The following is a 22,033-nucleotide window of genomic DNA, read 5'->3' on the forward strand; positions in this document are numbered from 1 at the left end:
TATATTAAGTGCGGCAGCTATAATAGGTTTTACATTGGCCAAGCCGGAAGAAATTTTAACGTAAGATATAAAGAACACGTTAGGGGGAGCGAATATATTCAGTCGAGTTTCTTTCTACACTTGAAATATTAAAATCACACTGCTGATACGATCGAAAATGCACTACAAGTTCTGCACAGAATACCAAGAGGTTTTGCAACGAACGTTCTTGAAGAATTAGACATTTATATGTACTTGAGAAAATACCCAAAATAAATATTAAAAGAACGTACAGTGTTTAGACACAAGTACTAACTCAAAAACTTTATTGATATTTTAGAGTACGAAAATGGATAAATCTGAAGTAACATACGTAACAACCAAAGACAATCGTAACAAATTTTAGTTAGTAAAATAATGTCGCTGCTCATCTGCACAATCTTTGTAAACATATAGAGTGGAAGTGTCAAAGTGCTATCGCGTCGTAATTAACATTTTATTTTCAACATTTTGAAACCATTTGTCATCTTACTGAAGCAGTGACAGTTATAAAACAGGCCACTAACGGCGTAGTATGGACGTCACAGCAATCCAGACATGAGTACAGCAACTTCAGTATAAATGTCATTGGAATCCATAGCTGATATCACCAAAATTATAATTGTAGGTACTTGAAAATGGCGATAAAGCCGAAACAGCGCGTCGTAAATAAAGATTACTTATCTACCTCTACATACGTACTCCGCAATCCACCATACGGTGCGTGGTTGGAACCACATCTAGCATCTTCTCTTCCTGTTCCACTCCCAAACAGAACGAGGGAAAAATGACTGCCTATATGCCTCTGTACGAGCCCTAATCTCTCTTATCTTATCTTTGTGGTCTTTTCGCGAAATATAAGATGGCGGCAGTAAAACTGTACTGCAGTCAGCCTCAAATGCTGGTTCTCTAAATTTCCTCAGTAGCGATTCACGAAAAAAACGCCTCCTTTCCTCTAGAGACTCCCACCCGAGTTCCTGAAGCATTTCCGTAACACTCGCGTGATGATCAAACCTACCAGTAACAAATCTAGCAGCCTGCCTCTGAATTGTTTCTATGTCCTCACTCAATCCGACCTGTTAGGGATCCCAAACGCTCGAGCAGTACTCAAGAATAGGTCGTATTAGTGTTTTACAAGCGGTCTCCTTTACAGATGAACCACATCTTCCCAAAATTCTACCAATGAACCGAAGACGACGAACCGAAGACGACTATCCGCCTACCCCACAACTGCCATTACATGATTGTCCCACTTCATATCGCTCTGCAATGTTACGCCCAAATATTTAATCGACGTGACTGTGTCAACCGCTACACTACTAATGGAGTATTCAAACATTACGGGATTCTTTTTCGTATTCATCTGCATTAATTTACATTTATCTAAATTTAGAGTTAGCTGCCATTCTTTACACCAATCGCAAATCCTGTCCAAGTCATCTCGTATCCTCCTACAGTCACTCAACGACGACACCTTCCCGTACACCACAGCATCACCAGCAAACAGCCGCACATTGCTATCCACCCTATCCAAAAGATCATTTATGTAGATAGAAAACAACAGCGGACCTACCACACTTCCCTGGGGCACTCCAGGTGATACCCCCACCTCCGATGAACACTCACCATCGAGGACGACGTACTGGGTTGTATTACTTAAGATGTTTTCAAGCCACTCACATATTTGGGTTCAAATGGCTCTGAGCACTATGGGACTTAACTTCTGAGGTCATCAGTCGCCTAGAACTTAGCACTAATTAAATCTAACTAACCTAAGGACATCACACACATCCGTGCCCGAGGCAGGATTCGAACCAGCGACCGTAGCGGTCGCTCGGTTTCAGACTGTAGCGCCTAGAACCGCACGGCCACAACGGCCGGCACATATTTGGGAACCAATCCCATATGCTCGTACCTTAGTTAGGAGTCTGCAGTGGGGCACCGAGTCAAACGCTTTCCGGAAGCAGCTATTTGGTGCATGTACTCTAACAATCCCCCACTTTCTCTGAAATTTGGGTTATTTGTTGGTCTATATGTGTACTTCACACGTACCGATTGCTTTCCCGTTGGGGTAATCCTTTGTCACGCGACTTTTTTTTATCTTAGAATGTAGTCTGGGTAATTTTCATGGTGTGGTTTAAGTTGCGTCAAGAGATAGTCAGAATTTCTATGTTTAGAAACTGAATTATTGTTGTCAACATGGAACATTACACTGTGATTGAGCGGATTATTGCAGAATTGTAAAATTGAAAATGCGATGAATAATTTTGTGAAGTTAGGAAAAAATAATTTCTGTTGGGAATGGAAGTTGTTACATGTTCAACCTGGAACTGGGGCCGGTGAGTGTCTGTTACAGTCGTTTAGAAATCACAAATGTTCAATCAAGGCGGCGGTTATGAATAAAGCGCCAAATATGTTCGCCAGCTCGATTGTAGCCCTCAACAGTCTGCGACTGACAGTGAGCGGCTGTCAGAGTGGGGATACTTTGGCCGCCCGACCGTCTAGCGAGCAGACCCCGCCTCCCCGGCAGCTGGACTCGGCCGGCAGCGTTCAGGCGTCACAATGGCGGCTCGCGCTCTGCTTAACTCGCTTTGTGCGCCCTCCATTGCCGGTCCCAGTGCAGCCAACGGTGACCGCGCCGTGTCTGGCCTCCCACGTGCTCCTCGCAGCGAGCGCGCTCTGGCGATTATTGCTGCTGCTACTCTCACACAATGCGCTCCCGCTGCGGTTCCGCCCGGCTGTGTCACTGACGCACGCGTGCTAACAGCCGGCCAGCGAGGCGAACGTAACAACGCAGTGCGTTTCCCAGTGCGGCCGTCGCTCAAACGGACATGTTGGTAGAAGGACCCTCTCGGTGCCCGCAGCTCTTCACTTGCGTCCTGTTGTCGGCAACGCTTCCCGTGCTGAATGGTGCTAACTGAGCACGACGAAATCGTGAGTCGTAAGTTGGTAGCCGATTACGTTCCTCGTTCGTAATAGCTTGTGCTTCGTAAATGAACTTTGCTGATATTTGGCATATGGAGGCATTAGATGCCAGCTTAACAGCATCTTCGGGAACTGCCGCACATTCGGAAGAAAGACAAAACGACGAACGTAGTGCAATCAAAAGATACGGCCACTTACGTCACACATTACCACCCCGTCTACAGGCCACAAGTGGCCCATCAGGACCATCCGACCACACTGTCATCCTCCGAGGAGGGAGATAAGGAAAAGAGGTAAGGAAAGGACAGAACACACCTTATTGTCTATAATAAATGATACTATCACCGTTGATCTTTATTTTACAATTGCCATTGCCGACTTTCGCCCATATAAAGAGGTACTCATCAGCATTCTTCTTCCTTCTCGTAGTCAAAACAAATGGCATGCTTGGAACAAGAGGACCATAAGGCTGTTTAGCCAAGAGTCCTGTTGTCTCAGCTATACTCCATGTCTTCCAAGCCAAGATGTTAGTGTTGTGGCGTAACAAGCTAGTTGCGCCACATTGAGAAGGGAGCCGAAAGGCACGCGTACACACACGCCGACTGGCGTCAAGTCTGGAACAAGATACGTTATGACTGCTATAAAGAAAATACGTAGCTTTGGAATATACTTAACTTTATTCTTTGTTGGTTTACCCGTTCTTCTTGTGACATTTATACGATAACTCTCAAACTAGGTAAGGCTAATGGCGCCTTGCTAGGTCGTAGCCATGGACTTATCAGAAGGCTATTCTAACTGTCTCTCGGCAAATGAGAGGAAGGCTTCGTCCGTATTGTCGCTAGCAATGTCGTCCGTACAACTGGGGCGAGTGCTATATCGTATCTCGAGACCTGCCTTGTGGTGGCGCTAGGTCTGCGATCACACAGTGGCGACACGCGGGTCCGACATGTACTAAATGGACCGCGGCCGATTTAAGCTACCACCTAGCAAGTGTGGTGTCTGGCGGTGACACCACATTTAGCATCTGGAAATGCTTCAAGGCCACCATAATCTGCATGACTGCCCCATACAACAGCAAGTGTCAACCAGGTACTACCTCCAAACACTGCTTGTACATCACAGGTGAAGTTCAGATGGAGTCCACGAAAAACATTTGGCCCTCCAATTAATTGCTGTTTATTAAACTGCCCAGCCAAACTGCGATACACAGGTACGCTGCGCCGCCAGCGACGACGCCATGCACGTCGCAGAGGCATTACTGTGGCAAGTTAACACGAGGGGCGTGTGGTCAGCACACCGCTCTCCCGGTCGTGAGGTGGTATTCTTGACCGAAGCCGCTACTATTCGGTCGAGTAGCTCCTCAACTGGCATCACGAGGCTGAGTGCACCCCGAAAAATGGCAACAGCGCATGGCGGTCCGGACGGTCACCCATCCAAGTGCCGACCACGCCCGACAGCGCCTAATTTCGGTGATCTCACGGCAACCGGTGTATCCACTGCGGCAAGGCCGTTGCCTACATGTCACATATTAGCATACTCGCAAACTCACTCATCAAAACCTGTAGGATAATTCCCGTTCACCCAGAGTCATCATATTTGAGAAAAAGTTAGGCTTAACACTGCAAGTAACGGAAGAAGTCCGGAAAGCGTTAATTTGTAGTTATATCACAGGATAATTTTTTTTGCCATTTGTTTTCCGACGTCAGACTTAACATTGAAATTTTTCATTTGTGTTAACAAAAACAAAACGAGGATAATGAAATGCAGCTGAGTTTGGAAGTTTGGAAATTTATGGTAAGTTCTATGGGACCAAACTGCTGAGGTCATCGGTACCTAAGCTTACACAGGACTTAATCTACCTTAAACTAGCTTACGCTAGGGACAACACTCACACCTATGCCCGAGGGAGTACTCGAACCTCCGACGGAAGGAGTCGTGCGAACCGTGACAAGACGCCCTCAGACCGCGTGGCGTAATCGAATTAAATCAGGTGATGCCGAGGGTATTACTTTAGGAAATGAGACACTTATAGTGGTAAATGAGTTCTGCTACTTGGCGAGTAAAATAACTGATGATGGTAGAAGTAGGGGGGATAAATAAATGGAAATGCCGTGAGCCTAGGGCCTCCCGTCGGGTAGACCGTGCGCCTGGTGCAAGCCTTTCTAGTTGACGCCACTTCGGCGACTTGCGTGTCCATGGGGATGAAATGATGATAATAAGGGCAACACAACACCCAGTCCTTGAGCGGAGAAAATCTCCAACCGAGCCAGGAATCCAACCCGGGACGGCAGGTATGACAATCCGTCGCGCTGACCATTCAGCAGCCAGGGGCGGACGGTAGAGAGGATATAAATTGTAGACTGGTGATGCCAAAGAACGTGATCCTGAACAAGAGAAATTTGTTGACACTGCTGTTGAATTTGTCAGGAAATCTTCTCTGAAGATATTTGTATGGAGTGTAGCCCTGTATGGAAGTGAAACGTGGACGATAAACAGTATAGACAAGAATAGAATGTAAGCTTTCGAAACGTGGTGTTACAGATGAATGCTGAAGATTAGATGGCTAGATCACGTAACCAATGAGGAGGTACTGAATAGAATTGGGGAGAAGAGGAATTTGCCGCACAACGTGACTAGAAGAAGGAATCGGTTGGTAGGACAAATTCTGAAACATCAAAGGATCATCAATTTAGTACTGGAGGGAACAGCTGAGGGTAAATATCGTAGAGGGAGATGAAGAGATACATACAGTAAGCATATTCAGAAGGGTGTAGGTTCTGGAACCGCGGGACCGCTGCAGTCGCAGGTTCGAATCCTGCCTCGGGCATGGATGTGAGTGATGTCCTTATGTTAGTTAGGTTTAAGTAGTTCAAAGTTCTAGGGGATTGATGACATCAAAAGTTAAAACCCATAGAGCTCAGAGCCATTTGAACCATTTTTTGAAAGGGTGTAGGTTGCGGTAGTTATTCGGAGATGAAGAGACTTGTACAGTATACAGCAGCATGGAAAGCTGCATTGAACCAGTCTCTGGACTGAAGACCACAACAACAACAGTGTCCGTAGTTGCTTTACGATTTTGAGGTTATTTTTGTTCCGTCGTTGCAACCACAAACATGCGTGATTTTTTTTCTTTGTTTTCACCAGAAGTGTTTCGCTTTATTGAGGGAAAGCATCATCAGCGGTCTGTAATTAAGTCATTTACATTTTGATTTGCTTTTAGATAGAAAAACAGTTCGTTAAGAGAATGTTGATTTCCCCTTAACGGTGATTTTTGCTTCATTTCTCGCTTCCATCGGGAAATGCCGTCTACTTGAACATCGTTGCTTTTCTGCGTTAGACACTACTAATTTTGGTATAATTTTTAGTTGTTCCGAAGCGCTATGCATTTCGTACGTTTCTCACAGCACATTTTTATGCACACTACTATATTGTGTTTCTTTTTGTACTTCTACGTAAGTACAAACCACAACACATAGTTAGCAGTGCTGCGAAACAACTAAAACTTTTACCAAAATTATTTTTCTAACGCTGGAAAACAACGAAATGCTAGGAGACGGCATTTCCCGACGTAAGCGAGAAATCAAGCGAAAATTACCGTAAGTACATTTGAACATAAGCTTAACGAACTGATTTCGATCTAAAAGCAAATCAAAATATAAATAACCTAATTACTGACCACTGATGATGCTTTACCTCAACGAAGCGAAATGCGTCTGGTGAAAAAAAAAGATATGACGCATTTTTGTAGTTGCAACGACAGAACAAAAATAATATCAAGAGTTAAAATTCAAACATTTTTCGAAAGTCTTGGAAATCTCAGTACCAATCTTGTCAGTATCAAAAGCGATAACAGCAAAAATTGTCGGCATTATCGATTCGCATGACGGACGAATTCTCCGTCTACACAATTAAGTTTGTACGGAAGCCTCATAACGTGAGGCCTATTCACGCCTGGTTAATTCACATTCGTTCCCATCACCAACTCATAACCAGTTTTCTTGCGTTTTCCCCTAAGCTAGACCACAGCTACACTACAGACCACTCTGTCAGGACAATCATTTTGTGGTTCATATTCATTCGTTTTAGCAACTCAAATTCATTTTACCACCCTGCTTGCTAACACAGACCTCAGGCTACATTGCCTCATCAATTTCATGAGCAGCATTTATTGGCGTTCACATTGTCAGTATCCTACAACCAAATTATTACGTTCCAAAGTAACGCAGACCTCGGGCAATGCTAATGATGGCGCCATTATCTCACAACCACTTTATCACAGTTCCAACCTAACTTAGAACTAAGAGTACGCTAAAGGTCAATATGTAGCCGCAATTATGTTTTGGCGTTCACGTGAACGGGGGTCAATTCACAACCAGATTATCACATTGCAGAATAACTTAGACTTATGGAAATGTTACAGATCAATCTGTTACCACAGCCTTTTAGTATTCACATTCACTGGCTTAGTCAGCTCACAATCAGATTATCAGATTCCAAGCAAACATAGAACTCTGACTACATTACGTATAAATCTGTTACCACAATCGTGATTCAGTGTTCTCATTTGTTGACTTCGACAGCCCACAGCCACGTTATTATATTCCAGTCTAACTTAGACCTCAGGCCGCGCTAAAAAACGGTCTGTCTCACAACCGGGTTCTTAGGGGAAGGGGCAGTATTATGCTCTAGCCCCGCAATTCGCCATCGCTTTTTCGTTTCATTCACCCCAAAGCAGCGAGTGCTTATAATTAAAGTGCAACTGCTCAGCGGAGTCCAGTGTGGGCTGCAATTTGGGCGAAATTTGGTAGATATGCTTATACAGGGTGTTACAAAAAGATACTGCCAAACTTTCAGGAAACATTCTTCACACACAAAGAAAGAAAGAAAATAAGTTATGTGGACATGTGTCCGGAAACGCTTACTTTCCATGTTAGAGCTCATTTTATTACTTCTAAAATTTCCACCGTTAGCGAGGATACATGCATCCATCCTCCGTCGCATGGAATCCCTGATGCGCTGATGCAGGCCTGGAGAATGGGGTATTGTATCACAGCCGTCCACAACACGAGCACGAAGAGTCTTTACATTTGGTACCGGGGTTGCGTAGACAAGAGCTTTCAAATGCCCCCATAAATGAAAGTCAAGAGGGTTGAGGTCAGGAGAGCGTGGCGGCCATGGAATTGGTCCGCCTCTACCAATCCATCGGTCACCGAATCTGTTGTTGAGAAGCGTACGAACACTTCGACTGAAAAGTGCAGAAGCTCCATCGTGCATGAACCACATGTTGTGTCGTACTTGTAAAGGCATATGTTCTAGCAGCACAGGTAGAGTATCCCGTATGAAATCATGATAACGTGCTCCATTGAGTGTAGGTGGAAGAACGTGGGGCCCAATCAAGACATCACCAACAATGCCTGCCCAAACGTTCACAGAAAATCTGTGTTGATGACGTGATTGCACAATTGCGTGCGGATTCTCGTCAGCCCACACATGTTGATTGTGAAAATTTACAATTTGATCACGTTGGAATGAAGCCTCATCCGGAAAGAGAACATTTGCACTGAAATGAGGATTGACACATTGTTGGATGAACCATTCGCAGAAGTGTACCCGTGGAGGCCAATCAGCTGCTGATAGTGCCTGCACACGCTGTACATGGTACGGAAACAACTGGTTCTGCCGTAGCACTCTCCATGCAGTGACGTGGTCAACGCTATCTTGTATAGCAGCAACTTCTCTGACGCTGACATTAGGGTTATCGTCAACTGCACGAAGAATTGCTTCGTCCATTGCAGGTGTCCTCGTCGTTCTAGGTCTTCCCCAGTCGCGAGTCATAGGCTGGAATGTTCGGTGCTCCCTAAGACGCCGATCAATTGCTTCGAACGTCTTCCTGTCGGGACACCTTCGCTCTGGAAATCTGTCTCGATACAAACGTACCGCGCCACGGCTATTGCCCCGTGCTAATCCATACATCAAATGGGCATCTGCCAACTCCGCATTTGTAAACATTGCACTGACTGCAAAACCACGTTCGTGATGAACACTAATTGTTGATACTACGTACTGATGGGCTTGATGCTAGTACCGTAGAGCAATGAGTCGCATGTCAACACAAGCACCGAAGTCAACATTACCTTCCTTCAATTGGGCCAACTGGCGGTGAATCGAGGAAGTACAGTACATACTGACGAAACTAAAATGAGCTCTAACATGGAAATTAAGCGTTTCCGGACACATGTCCACATAACATCATTTCTTTATTTGTGTGTGAGGAATGTTTCCTGAAAGTTTGGCCGTACCTTTTTGTAACACCCTGTATAGTACTGCGGAACGCTGGAGAAAACGTACCAGTTTTGGCAACTAGGTGGAAATCTGGCGCCATACAACATCTTGACGACGTCTCCGATGCTCACTTCGGACAAGCTGGGCATGCGGCGTTTAATAATAAAATCAGCGTTATTTGTCACTTTTTTTATCTTTTCCGCCCAAGTCCCATTCCTAATCCATAACGTACGGCAATATTTCTTCACGTCTTTCTTCGATCCACAGCGCCACATTTGCACCTGGTGGCCAAGATTGGAAGTAATTTTCTTCCAGCATAAATCTCTTCCATATATGTACCATGTTTCGCTGCTATAATTACAGCCCACAACGGAGTTCGCGAGTAGCTGCACTTTAATTATAAAAACCCGCTGTGTTTCAAATTTTCGCGAAACCGCTATGCATGATTTTTTTCCGATATGAAAAAAGAAAGAAAACACGTGAAGCAACTACAATTAGTTCGTACATCATGGAACGACTATGGGATAGAAATTTTACAAAGTTATTACGTAGGCCTCTAGGATAGGAACATATGAACATGAACATAAGGCACTTGATATTTTATTTTGATTACATTAGGAGACATTAAAAATGAGATACTAATGTGTCATGACACGGCGGCTAAGAAACGCTGCGTGTACCCAACAAAAATGACTTGCAATTTAAATTTTGCTGTTTGGTCCTAACCTAACCACAGCTTCGACAATCGCGACATCCCGGAAAAGCACCATACGCTGTGAAAAGTATCCCACGCAGCCGCAGCGGAGACAAAGAAACTGACATTGCTGAATAAATGTTGACAGCATGTTACAATTGAAGAAGGCCCTTTAGTGTGGTAGACAGTTGACAGCTGGCCCGCATCTCGTGGTCGTGCGGTAGCGTTCTCGCTTCCCACGCCCGGGTTCCCGCGTTCGATTCCCGGCAGGGTCGGGGATTTTCTCTGCCTCGTGATGGCTGGGTGTTGTGTGATGTCCTTAGGTTAGTTAGGTTTAAGTAGTTCTAAGTTCTATGGGACTGATGACCATAGATGTTAAGTCCCATAGTGCTAAGAGCCATTTGAACCATTTTTGAACGGTTGACAGCTTAAAAGCAGTTGAGCTTTATTACACATCATCTCACAGAGAATCTGCAAATAAGTTCTAAGTTAATAATTTGAAAGTAACTGCAGTATACAAGCCCGAGCTGAGTGAAGTTGTTTTGTCTACTCTCATAAGATTACTCTGCAGGAAGCGGTAGGGAAGTATACCCTGTCGGTAAACTTAAAAGCGGGCAGCGATCACGCTGGGGGGAAGTTGCCGTTCACAGAACACTACAGTTAGCGTAAAGTATGACTAAGAATCAATTTCTCTTCTAGTAGTGTAGAACAGTGTGCAGAGATTTCCGTAGATCCTGTCCATAAGCATCACCTGCCGTTAATATTATTAGCAACTCATTCCAGTCAACATTGTCAAATATTGATTGGAGTGCAGGTATGGATTACTCATAATGTTGACAGTGTTGACTAGAATACTCTCTTTCAAATTCTGGCATGAGTAAAATACACGATTGAAAAGGCTATTTACAATTTGTACAGAAACCACATGACAATTATGAGAGTCGAGGACACGGAAGGGAAACAGCGATTGTAAAGGGAGTGAGACAGTGTTGTAGCCTATCCCCGATGTTATTCAGTCTGTATATTGAGCAAGTACATGGTGTTTCAAAAATGACCGGTATATTTGAAACGGCAATAAAAACTAAACGAGCAGCGATAGAAATACACCGTTTGTTGCAATATGCGTGGGACAACAGTACATTTTCAGGCAGACAAACTTTCGAAATTACAGTAGTTACAATTTTCAACAACAGATGGCGCTGCGATCGTGGAAACTCTATAGTAGATATTTTCCACATATCCACCATGCGTAGCAATAATATGGCGTAGTCTCTGAATGAAATTACCCGAAACCCTTGACAACGTGTCTGGCGGAATGGCTTCACATGCAGATGAGATGTACTGCTTCAGCTGTTCAATTGTTTCTGGATTCTGGCGGTACACCTGGTCTTTCAAGTGTCCCCACAGAAAGAAGTCACAGGGGTTCATGTCTGGCGAATAGGGAGGCCAATCCACGCCGCCTCCTGTATGTTTCGGATAGCCCAAAGCAATCACACGATCATCGAAATATTCATTCAGGAAATTAAAGACGTCGGCCGTGCGATGTGGCCGGGCACCATCTTGCATAAACCACGAGGTGTTCGCAGTGTCGTCTAAGGCAGTTTGTACCGCCACAAATTCACGAAGAATGTCCAGATAGCGTGATGCAGTAATCGTTTCGGATCTGAAAAATGGGCCAATGATTCCTTTGGAAGAAATGGCGGCCCAGACCAGTACTTTTTGAGGATGCAGGGACGATGGGACTGCAACATGGGGCTTTTCGGTCCCCCATATGCGCCAGTTCTGTTTATTGACGAAGCCGTCCAGGTAAAAATAAGCTTCGTCAGTAAACCAAATGCTGCCCACATGCATATCGCCGTCATCAATCCTGTGCACTATATCGTTAGCGAATGTCTCTCGTGCAGCAATGGTAACGGCGCTGAGGGGTTGCCACATTTGAATTTTGTATGGATGGAGGTGTAAACTCTGGCGCATGAGACGATACGTGGACGTTGGCGTCATTTGGACCGCAGCTGCAACACGGCGAACGGAAACCCGAGGCCGCTGTTGGATCACCTGCTGCACTAGCTGCGCGTTGCCCTCTGTGGTTGCCGTACGCAGTCGCCCTACCTTTCCAGCACGTTCATCCGTCACGTTCCCAGTCCGTTGAAATTTTTCAAACAGATCCTTTATTGTATCGCTTTTCGGTCCTTTGGTTACATTAAACCTCCGTTGAAAACTTCGTCTTGTTGCAACAACACTTGTTCTAGGCGGTGGAATTCCAACACCAGAAAAATCCTCTGTTCTAAGGAATAAACCATGTTGTCTACAGCACACTTGCACGTTGTGAACAGCACACGCTTACAGCAGAAAGACGACGTACAGAATGGCGCACCCACAGACTGCGTTGTCTTCTATATCTTTCACATCACTTGCAGCGCCATCTGTTGTTGAAAATTGTAACTACTGTAATTTCGAAAGTTTGTCCGCCTGAAAATGTACTGTTGTCCCAAGCATATTGCAACAAACGGTGTAATTCTATCGCTGCTCGTTTAGTTTTTATTGCCGTTTCAAATATACCGGTCATTTTTGAAACACCCTGTAGTAGTAAAGGTAACGAAAGAAAAGTTAGGAGTATGAATTAAAATCCAGGGAGAATAAATTAAATGCTTGAGGTTTGCCGATGACATTGTAATTCTGTCAGAGACAGCAATGGACTGAGAAGCGCAGTTGAACAGAATAGACAGGATCTTGAAAGGAAGATATAAGATGAACATCAACGAAAGAAAAACGAGGAAAATGGAATCTAGCCGAATTGAATCAGGTGATGCTGAGGGATTTACGTTAGGAAATGAGACCAAGTAGTAAATGATAGCAAAGAAAGCGTTCCTGAACAAGAGAAATTTGTTAACATTGCTTACGGCTTTGTCAGGAAGTCTTTTCAGAAAATATGTATCTGGAGTGCAGCCATGCATGGAAGTGAAACATGGACGATAAATAGCATAGACAAGAACAGAACGTAAGCTTTCGAAGTGTGGTATTACATAAGAATGCTGAAGATTCCATGGGTAGATCACGTAAGGAGGTAATGAATAGAATTGGTGAGAAGAGGAATTTGTGGCACAACTTGACTAGAAGAAGGAGTCGGCTGGTAGGACACGTTCTCAGGCATCAAGGCATCACCAATTTAATATTGGAGGGAAGCGTGAAGGATTGAAAATGTAGAAGGAGACCAAGAGATGAATACACTAAGCAAATTCAGAAGGATGTAGGTTGCAGTAGGTACTGGGAGATGAAGAAGCTTGCACAGGATAGAGTAGCGTGGGGAACTACATCAAACCAATATTCGAACTGAAGATTACAACAAGAACAACAACAACCTACTTTCCACGTAATGTGAAGACATTTCGTTAAAAATAAACACTCCCTGGGTTTGTCTGTGACCTGTGTCGCCAGTTATTCGTAAGCCACGTTGTGGAGAACCCGTATAGCTTGTAAAATACCCCCTCCTCCTCGTGATCGGATGAATAACCTGGTGAAAAAATTTAGATTGGTCCATCGTTCACTAAGAAGAAAATGTTCCCAACAAGGTCTTAAGGGATAAGAAAGACCAATCGTGGTTTAGTAGCCGCGTTATAAAACTGCTATGTGAACAAAGAGAGCTTCGTCATAACAGATTCAATAGAAGTCAGACTTGACAAACAAAAGGCGAACGAAGCGAAAATGAGCGTAATGAGGACAATATCAGCAACTTCGTTAGTAAACATTTGTCATCCGATATGGGTGAGAACCTTGAGACGTTTGGTCTTACGTAATATCAATATGTAGCTCGAAATCCTCCGCTCATTCACTCAGTGACCACACTGGCATCGAAACAGCACATAACAGAGAGAAAGCTGAAATACTGTATTCGGTCTTCCAAAACTGTTTCACCACGAAAGATCTTTACACGGTCTCTTCTTTCAACCATCGTACGAACGTCGAAACTGCACATATTCAGATAGCAGATCACGGAACAGGAAATCAACTACACTCGCATAGTAGTGGAAAGGCATCAGGACCAGATGAGGTACTTATAAGACTCTACAAAGATTATGCCAGAAAACTTGCTCCACTTCTAGCAACAGCTTATCGTAGTTAGCTGGAGCAAGGAAGGATACCTAGTGATTGTGAAAATGCGCGGGTCAAATCCCTTTTCAAAAAAGGGCAGCAGGAAGAATGTCCACAATTATAGACAATTATAGTCCGTTGTTGAATTACTGAACATGTTTTACACTCAAGAATTATGTCGTTTTTTGATAACGAAATTCTCTTCTATAATAACCAACTTCGCACACAGAGATCTTGTGAAGCTCGGTTCGCTCTATTCCTCCAAGAGCGCTGCAGACGACTGCTCTGAGGTTGATGCCACGTTCCCTCACTCCAGGAAGGCACCGTCCAGCATTGCCTTTCAATGAAGAAAATAATATGAGCGAGCCGTGTATCGGACCATCGGACCAAATTTGCGACTAGACACAAGACTTCCTTACAGATAGAAGCACCACGTCGATCTTAATGGAACAAAATCGTCAGACGTAAAGATAACTTCCGGAGTATTCTAGGGAAGTGCGATAGGACCGTTACTGTTTACACTACATATAAACGATATTGCATAAAGCGTTGGAAACTCTTTAAGACTGTTCCCAGATGACACGTTTGTATATAACAATGTGGCAGCGCCAGAAGACAGTGCACAAGATTGATGAATAGCCGGCCGCGGTGGCCGTGCGGTTCTGGCGCTGCAGTCCGGAACCGCGGGACTGCTACGGTCACAGGTTCGAATCCTGCCACCGGCATGGGTGTGTGTGATGTCCTTAGGTTAGTTAGGTTTAAGTAGTTCTAAGTTCTAGGGGACTTATGACCTAAGATGTTGAGTCCCATAGTGCTCAGAGCCATTTGAACTATTTGATTGATGAATATTCCAGGATCTGGCAGTTGACCCTGAACGTAGATAAATGTAACGTTTTGTGCATGTGTAGGAAAATAAATTCGCTATTGTAAAACTACTCAGTTGATGAAAAATCAGTTGATGAAAAATTGCTGAAAACAGTATGTACGATAAAATATCCAGGCGTAACTATTCAGAACTACCTTAAATAGATTTCCTTAATTTATTTAATCGTATGGCTAGGGCCCGCCGCCGGGCAGGCCGTTCGCCGAGTGCCGGTCTTCCAATTTGACGCCACTTCGGCGACCTGCAGTCGATGACGATGACAGGACGATGATGAGGACAGCACAACACCCAGTTCCTGGGCGGAGAGAATTCCCCGACCCAACCGGGAAGCGAACCCAGGCTCAGAGGACTGACAATCCGTCACGCTGACCATTCAGATACCGGTGGCGGACTTTAAGTGGGTGACCACGTACAACAAAAAGCAGAAATACCAGATGCCAGACTGAGGTTTATGGGAAGAATCTAAATGACATTTAGCACATTCACTAGTGAAGCGGCCTAATACGTGCTTGTTCGGCCGATTCTTGAATACTGTTCATCAATCTGGGATCCTTACCAGGTAAACCTGATGAAAGAGATGGAGATGATTCAGTGAAGAGTGGAGCGTTTCCTCACAAAATCGTTTAGTGCAAGGGTCTCCAAGCTACGGCCCGCGTTAGCTGGCTCATAATGACGTTTAATATTGTATTGTTTGAAGACCGATTTTGCTTCATTGCAAATAATACACATTGGTTTGTTGCTTGACTCCACCACGAAATATTGACATCCCCACTGCTCTTTAATAATTCAACATTCACTCTCAACCTTTCGTTTCTTTTCCATATTTGTACAGAACTTCAGAAAAGATTGTAACCTGAAAATAAAATTGTGCTATTTAATACTAATAAAACTAGGGAGTAGTCTGCCTAAACAAAATGCAATGAATTTATTTTTAAGGTACTTTAATTACTAAATTAAATACAATTACACTGTAATTCCACTAAAAAATACAGTGAAAAAATACTCAAGTCGTGTTATACGTATTTCTATTTTCCTTGCCTCTTCGAATTCAAAATTTGAATTGTCTCACACTTCGTCGTCTCACCTACTAGTGCAGTGCATGAAACACTAAAAATCTCGTGAGACACTCGCAACATAGACACAATCACGGAACAGAACTATCAAATATATGCTACGGCTCTGCTACTCGCTACAGGACTACATAACTAAACTTATTGTTTCGCCGCTTGAAATAACATTGCGTTGACATACTCTACCTCTGCTACGTCTTGCAGTAATAGTGTTGCTAACAATGATTTTGAGATTTCGTTAACTTTGTAGGACGCTTTCGTGAAGAATGTGCAGTGACATACTTTTTTGTCGATGAAATTCGCCAGACTAAAAAACGCCAGAATTTCGGACAGGTACGTCCACCAATCAAAATTATGTAATTAAATAAAAGTCGTAGTTCGTTTCAGTGCTAGCTATTCCCACAACCTTAAATTTTTGCCATTTCATCTTTCCTTTAGCCTTACTTTACGGTGATCATGGAGTGCTATGGTGCTTTAATCCCACAAGGTAGATCTTGGCCCGTATGACTTCGTGGAGGAGTCAGTGTGGCCCGCGAACTAAAAAGTTTGGAGACCCCTGGTTTAGTCGATGCGACATCGTTACAGAGATGCTCAACAAACTCCAATGGCAGACGTTACAAAAGAAGCGTTGTGCACCATCAAAAGGTTTACTATTGAAAGTCTTAGCGAGCTCTTCCCGATAAGAATCTGTTACATATTACCTTGCTCCCACATACATCTCACGAAATCACCACGATGAAAAAGACTCGAGTAATTAGAACTAATACTGAGGCTTACTGAGAATCATTCCTCCCACGCGTCGTTCGCCAGTGGAACAGGGAGAAGGGATCACTTAGTGTTACCTCAAGTCCCCCCGCCTCATACAGTTAGGTGGCTTGCAGAGTATGATGTACATGGATATGTATGACGCCTTGTCCATTGCAGTCGTAATCATCGATGTTTTCGGGCCATTACGGGAACTCCTGGGCGTTCGCTGCTTCCAAATTCCATGTTCAACACTGTTCGCTGAATAGTGTGCTCCGGAACACGTCTCAATGAACCCGCACTGTATTCCTTAGGTAAGCCACATGTCACCTACTATCCTGCTGTACATGCTCACAGACAGGGAAGTACCATTTCGCCTACCTGCGTTTTCACCGCCCTCCGTCCACGTTCCATAGATGCTCACGACAGTATCAGGCGATCAACCGACGAGGTTCGCCATTTCCGAGATTCTCGCTTCTAGACGACGGGGCACACAACGTGCTTTAAGTCAACGGACTGCCCCATTTTCGTCCCGTTTCGTTGCTACAATTTTTACGTAGTCGTCTCTGTTCCACTTATATACTTTCCACATACACTGAAGAGTCAAAGAGACGGTACACGGGCCTAATATCGTCTAGGTCCCCCGCGAACAAGCAGAAGTGCCGCAACACGACGTGGCATCGACTCAACTAATTTCTGAAGTAGTTCTAGAGGGGACTGAGACGATGAATCCTGCAGGGCCGCCCATAAATCCGTACGAGTACGAGAGGGCAGAGAACCCTTCTGAACAGCACGTTGCAAGGTATCACTGATATCCTCGATAATGTTCATGTGTGGGGAGATTGGTGGCCAGTGGAAGTGTTTAAACTCAGAAGAGTGATCATGAAGCCACTCGGTAGCAATTCTGGATGCGTGGAGAGCCGCATTGTCCTGCTGAAATTTCCCAAGTCCGTAGGAATGCACAATGGACATGAATGGATGCAGGTGACCAGACAGAATACCTACATACTATCACCTGTCAGTGTCGTTTCTAGGTGTATCAGAGGCCCCATATGACTCGAACTGCACATGCTCCACACCATTATAGACCCTCCACCAACTTGAACACTCCCCTCCTGACATGCAGGGCCTATGAATTCATGAGGTTGTCTCCAGACCTGTACACGGTGATTCGCTCGATACAATTTGAAACGAGATTCGTCCGACCAGGCAACATGTTTCCTGTCATCAACAGCCCAATGTCGTTGTTGACGGGAACAGGTGAGGCGTAAAGCTTTGTGTCGTGCAGTCATCAAGCGTGCATGAGTGGGCCGTCGGCTTCGAAAGCCAATATCGCTGATGTTTAGTTGAATGGTTCGCATGTTGACAATTGTTGATAGCCCAGCATTGAAATCTGTGTCCGCAGCTCGTGGTCGTGCGGTAGCGTTCTCGGTTCCCACGCCCGGGTTCCCGGGTTCGATTCCCGGCGGGGTCAGGGATTTTCTCTGCCTCGGGATGACTGGGTGTTGTGTGATGTCCTTAGGTTAGTAGGTTTCAGTAGTTCTATGTTCTAGGGGACTGATGACCATAGACGTTAAGTTCCATAGTGCTCAGAGCCATTTTTTTAAATCTGCAGCAATTTGCGAAAGGGTTGCACTTCTCTCTTCTTCTCAAATGTCGTTGGTCCCGAACTTGCAGGATCTTTTTCCGGCCGCAGCGATGTCGGAGATTTGATGTTTTACCGGATTCATGATAATCACGGTACACTCGTTAAATGGTCGCACTGGAAAGTCCCATCACTACCTCGGAGATGCTGTGCCCCATCGCTCGTGTGCCAACTGTAACACCAGGTTCAGACTCACTTAAATCTTGACAATCTGCCATTGTAGCAGTAACCGATATAACAACTATGCCAGACACTTGTTGTCTTCTATAGGCGTTTTTGACCGCACTTTCGTCTGCTTCCTGCTTACATATCTTTGTATTTGAATAGTCATGCTATACCAGTTTCTTTGGCAATTCAGTGTATGACCCCTTGTTTATTCCGATCGTAATTGACGATGTTGTCGGGTTATCACGAGAACACGTGGGCGTCCTCTGCTGCCAAGTTAAATGTTCAACAGTGTTCGCTGAACGTTGTGCTCCGCAACACGTGTGACTGACCAAGCATTTTATTCGTTAGATAAGTCACACGTTAGCTACTATCCTGCTTTATCTTTTCAGAGACGAGGCAAAGGACATCGAACATCATTTCGCCTGCTCGCGTCTTCGACCTCCATCCACCTTACATACAGGGTGAAAAGTACTTAAACCGACAAACTCTGGGAGGTTGTAGGGGATATCAAAACAAATAGTTTCCCCTAATGTCATTTTTTCCTGTGAGGATTATTTAAACCGATGGAGGCTGTATTACGCTCTTGAGTTGTTAGAAGCAGTATTACGATCTTCAGTTGTTAGAGGGCGTATTACGCTCTTCATTTGTAGGCAACTGCTGTCCACCAGTGTAGTAGTGCATTGTCTCTGTTTACTAATGGAGTGATACACCTGGAGAGAGTACACTGATATGGTTGGTGTGTACTACGTAGCGCACCACAACGGACGAGCTACACTGCGCGTTCATCAACAACAATATCCTAATCGCCGCATCCCGGATCGTACGACCTTTGATGCTGTGTATCAACGTCTGCGTGAGACCCGGTCATTTAGCAGATTACCTGGACAGGGACGCCGTCGCACGTAACGACGCTGCAATTTGAGGAAGCTGTCTTGCAGCATGTGGAGCAGGATCCTTCAATCAGCACGTAACATGGGGACGAATCAGACGAATGTAAGAACAGTCCTTCGAGAGCAATTGTTACGCCCATTTCACTTACAGCGTGTCCACAACGTGGAACCAGTTGATTATCCACCCAGAGCACCGTTTTCGCAGTGATAACTGGAACAGTGTGAAATGCGCCGTACATTTCAATCCTCTGTGTTGTTTACCGATGAAGCAACTTTGAGGCGTAATGGAGTCTTCATCATGCACAATTCGCATGTTTGGAGTAAGGATAACCCACATGCCACAGTTACTAGCGCTCATCAAGTGCGGTTCTTCATTAGTGTGTGGGTCGGTGTTGTTGGGGACTGTTTAATTGGGCCGTACCTGCTACCTAGGCCATCAAATGGCAGGCACTATTACAATTTACTCGCCAGAGCATTGCCAGAATTGCTGGAAGACGTCCCGCTCCCTACAAGACAACGCATGTGGTTCCAACACGACGGTGCGCCGGCACATTTCAGTCGTCGTGTGCGTCGATTCCTGCACCGACGGTTCCCAGAAACGTAGATTGACAGAGGTGGTCCTGTACCATGCCGTGCTCGATCCCCAGATATGTCCCCTCTGGACTTTTTTGTTTGGGGAGAGATGCGCAACCTTGTTTATGCAACTCCTGTTGCATCAGAAGAGGAACTGGTTGCCCGGATAGTAGCAGCAGCAGGAACAATGCAGGATACTCCTGGGGTTTTTGCCCGTGTCAGTTAGAACATAATCCGACGATGTAACATTTGTTTACATGTCAATGGAGACATTTTTGAAAATCTACTGCAATTGAAATTGGGTTGTGTTAATTTGTTGTCTCTTGGTCATAAAAAATGCAAAAATGTTTGTCCAATTAATTTACCACCAGAGAAATCTTCCTCTACAGGGTTTAAATACTCCTCATAGGAAAAAAGGACATATTTGTTTTGATGTTCCCTACAACCTAAGAGTTTGTCGGTTTAAATACTTTTCACCCTGGAGATGCTCACGATCAACCGACGAGGTTCGCCGTTTCCGTGATTCTCCTTCATAGACACCGGGCCATAGCAATGTTCCTTACTTCAAAGTATTGTCCCATTTTCGTCCCGTTTCGTCGTTACAATGTTTTCCCAATCGTCTCTAATCCGGTTTTGTACCTTCCACATAGTTTCACGTGCTTGCAGCGGCGCCTGACAGCATTCATTTTTGCGGTGGCTGATGGTCAATATGTTCTGTTTTGTCAGTGTAGAGAGTTCTGTGTATCACATGTTCCGATTGTGAGCTGTGTTTCTCCCCCACGGTGCCACTGTGCAGGCACCTATGAATCGCCACTCAAATGACGCGTTCGCCGCTGGACGGCACGTACGGGTTCTGTACCTCGTCGTACGCCAGGCCAAGCCTGCAGCCCGGCCGGCTCACGACAGTGGCCCATTAGCCGAACCCTCTGTTCTCACTCCCCACCGTCATAAAGCGAGAAAAACGAAAGCGTCCGTGCCTCCCCTTGTAAAAACACGGCTCCCAGCCGGCTGCGACTGTCTGGGGCCCAGGTCCCTCACCCCCATCCACCCTCGCAATGACTGCTTGTCCCCCTCCCCTCGTCCCCTGGCCGGTCTGTCGCCGCTCGGTTTGTTTGCCTTCGGTGTGGGGGAGAAGTGCGAGTAAACACACTTCTGGAGACACCGGCCGCCGGGAATACACAGGAAGTCACGTCCCATAAATCCCTCCCCACGTTCTTTGCGCAAGATGGATCGTAACAGCATTAACTAGAAGGGCCCGCGTTGCGACGATAATTCCTTGTTTCCGCGTCAACTGGTGTCCCCCCGTTTCCTGCCGACGTGTGGACCACCAATGGAGGTGGCGCCTTCAGCTGTCAGCTCCGCTATTAACACGTGGTCACAATACATACGGCGACATCAGGGCAGTCGGACAATCCATATGCATCCGGTCTCGCTCAAGCACTGAAAATATACGAATTATAGTCTTCGGCTTTTAATTATCTTCTGGAGGGGAAAACAATGACGTGAATCTTGAAACTTTGCGACTCTCTCCTTTCAGTGCGACACATTTCTCCCAACGATCGACGACTCGACACTGTGGATGTTGAAATCTGTATTTTGAAAAAGAAATAATTCACCACTGAGAGATACTGATGAGAGATTTCCTTATTATACAGCTACTTTTGGTTACCAGGTATCATAAAACATTTACAAAACCTTACAAAGCGTTATGAAATCATTGTCGACAAATAATATAAAACTCATAATTTATTAGATTCTATATTATTTTATGCCATTCACCTTGTATCTTCTTGAAAGCTGGTGTAAATATTTTACAATACGTTATTAGACTACTGGCCATTAAAATTGCTACACGAAGAAGAAATGCGGATAATAAACGGGTATTCATTGGACAAATATACTAGAACTGACATGTGATTACATTTTGACGCAATTTGGGTGAATAGATCCTGAGAAATCAGGACCCTGAACAATCACCTCTGGCTGTAATAACAGCCTTGATACGCCTGGGCATTGAGTCAAACAGGGCTTGGATGGCGTGTACTGGTACAG

Source organism: Schistocerca serialis, chromosome 10, assembly GCF_023864345.2.
Source record: "Schistocerca serialis cubense isolate TAMUIC-IGC-003099 chromosome 10, iqSchSeri2.2, whole genome shotgun sequence".
NCBI classification, from domain to species: Eukaryota; Metazoa; Arthropoda; class Insecta; order Orthoptera; family Acrididae; genus Schistocerca; species Schistocerca serialis.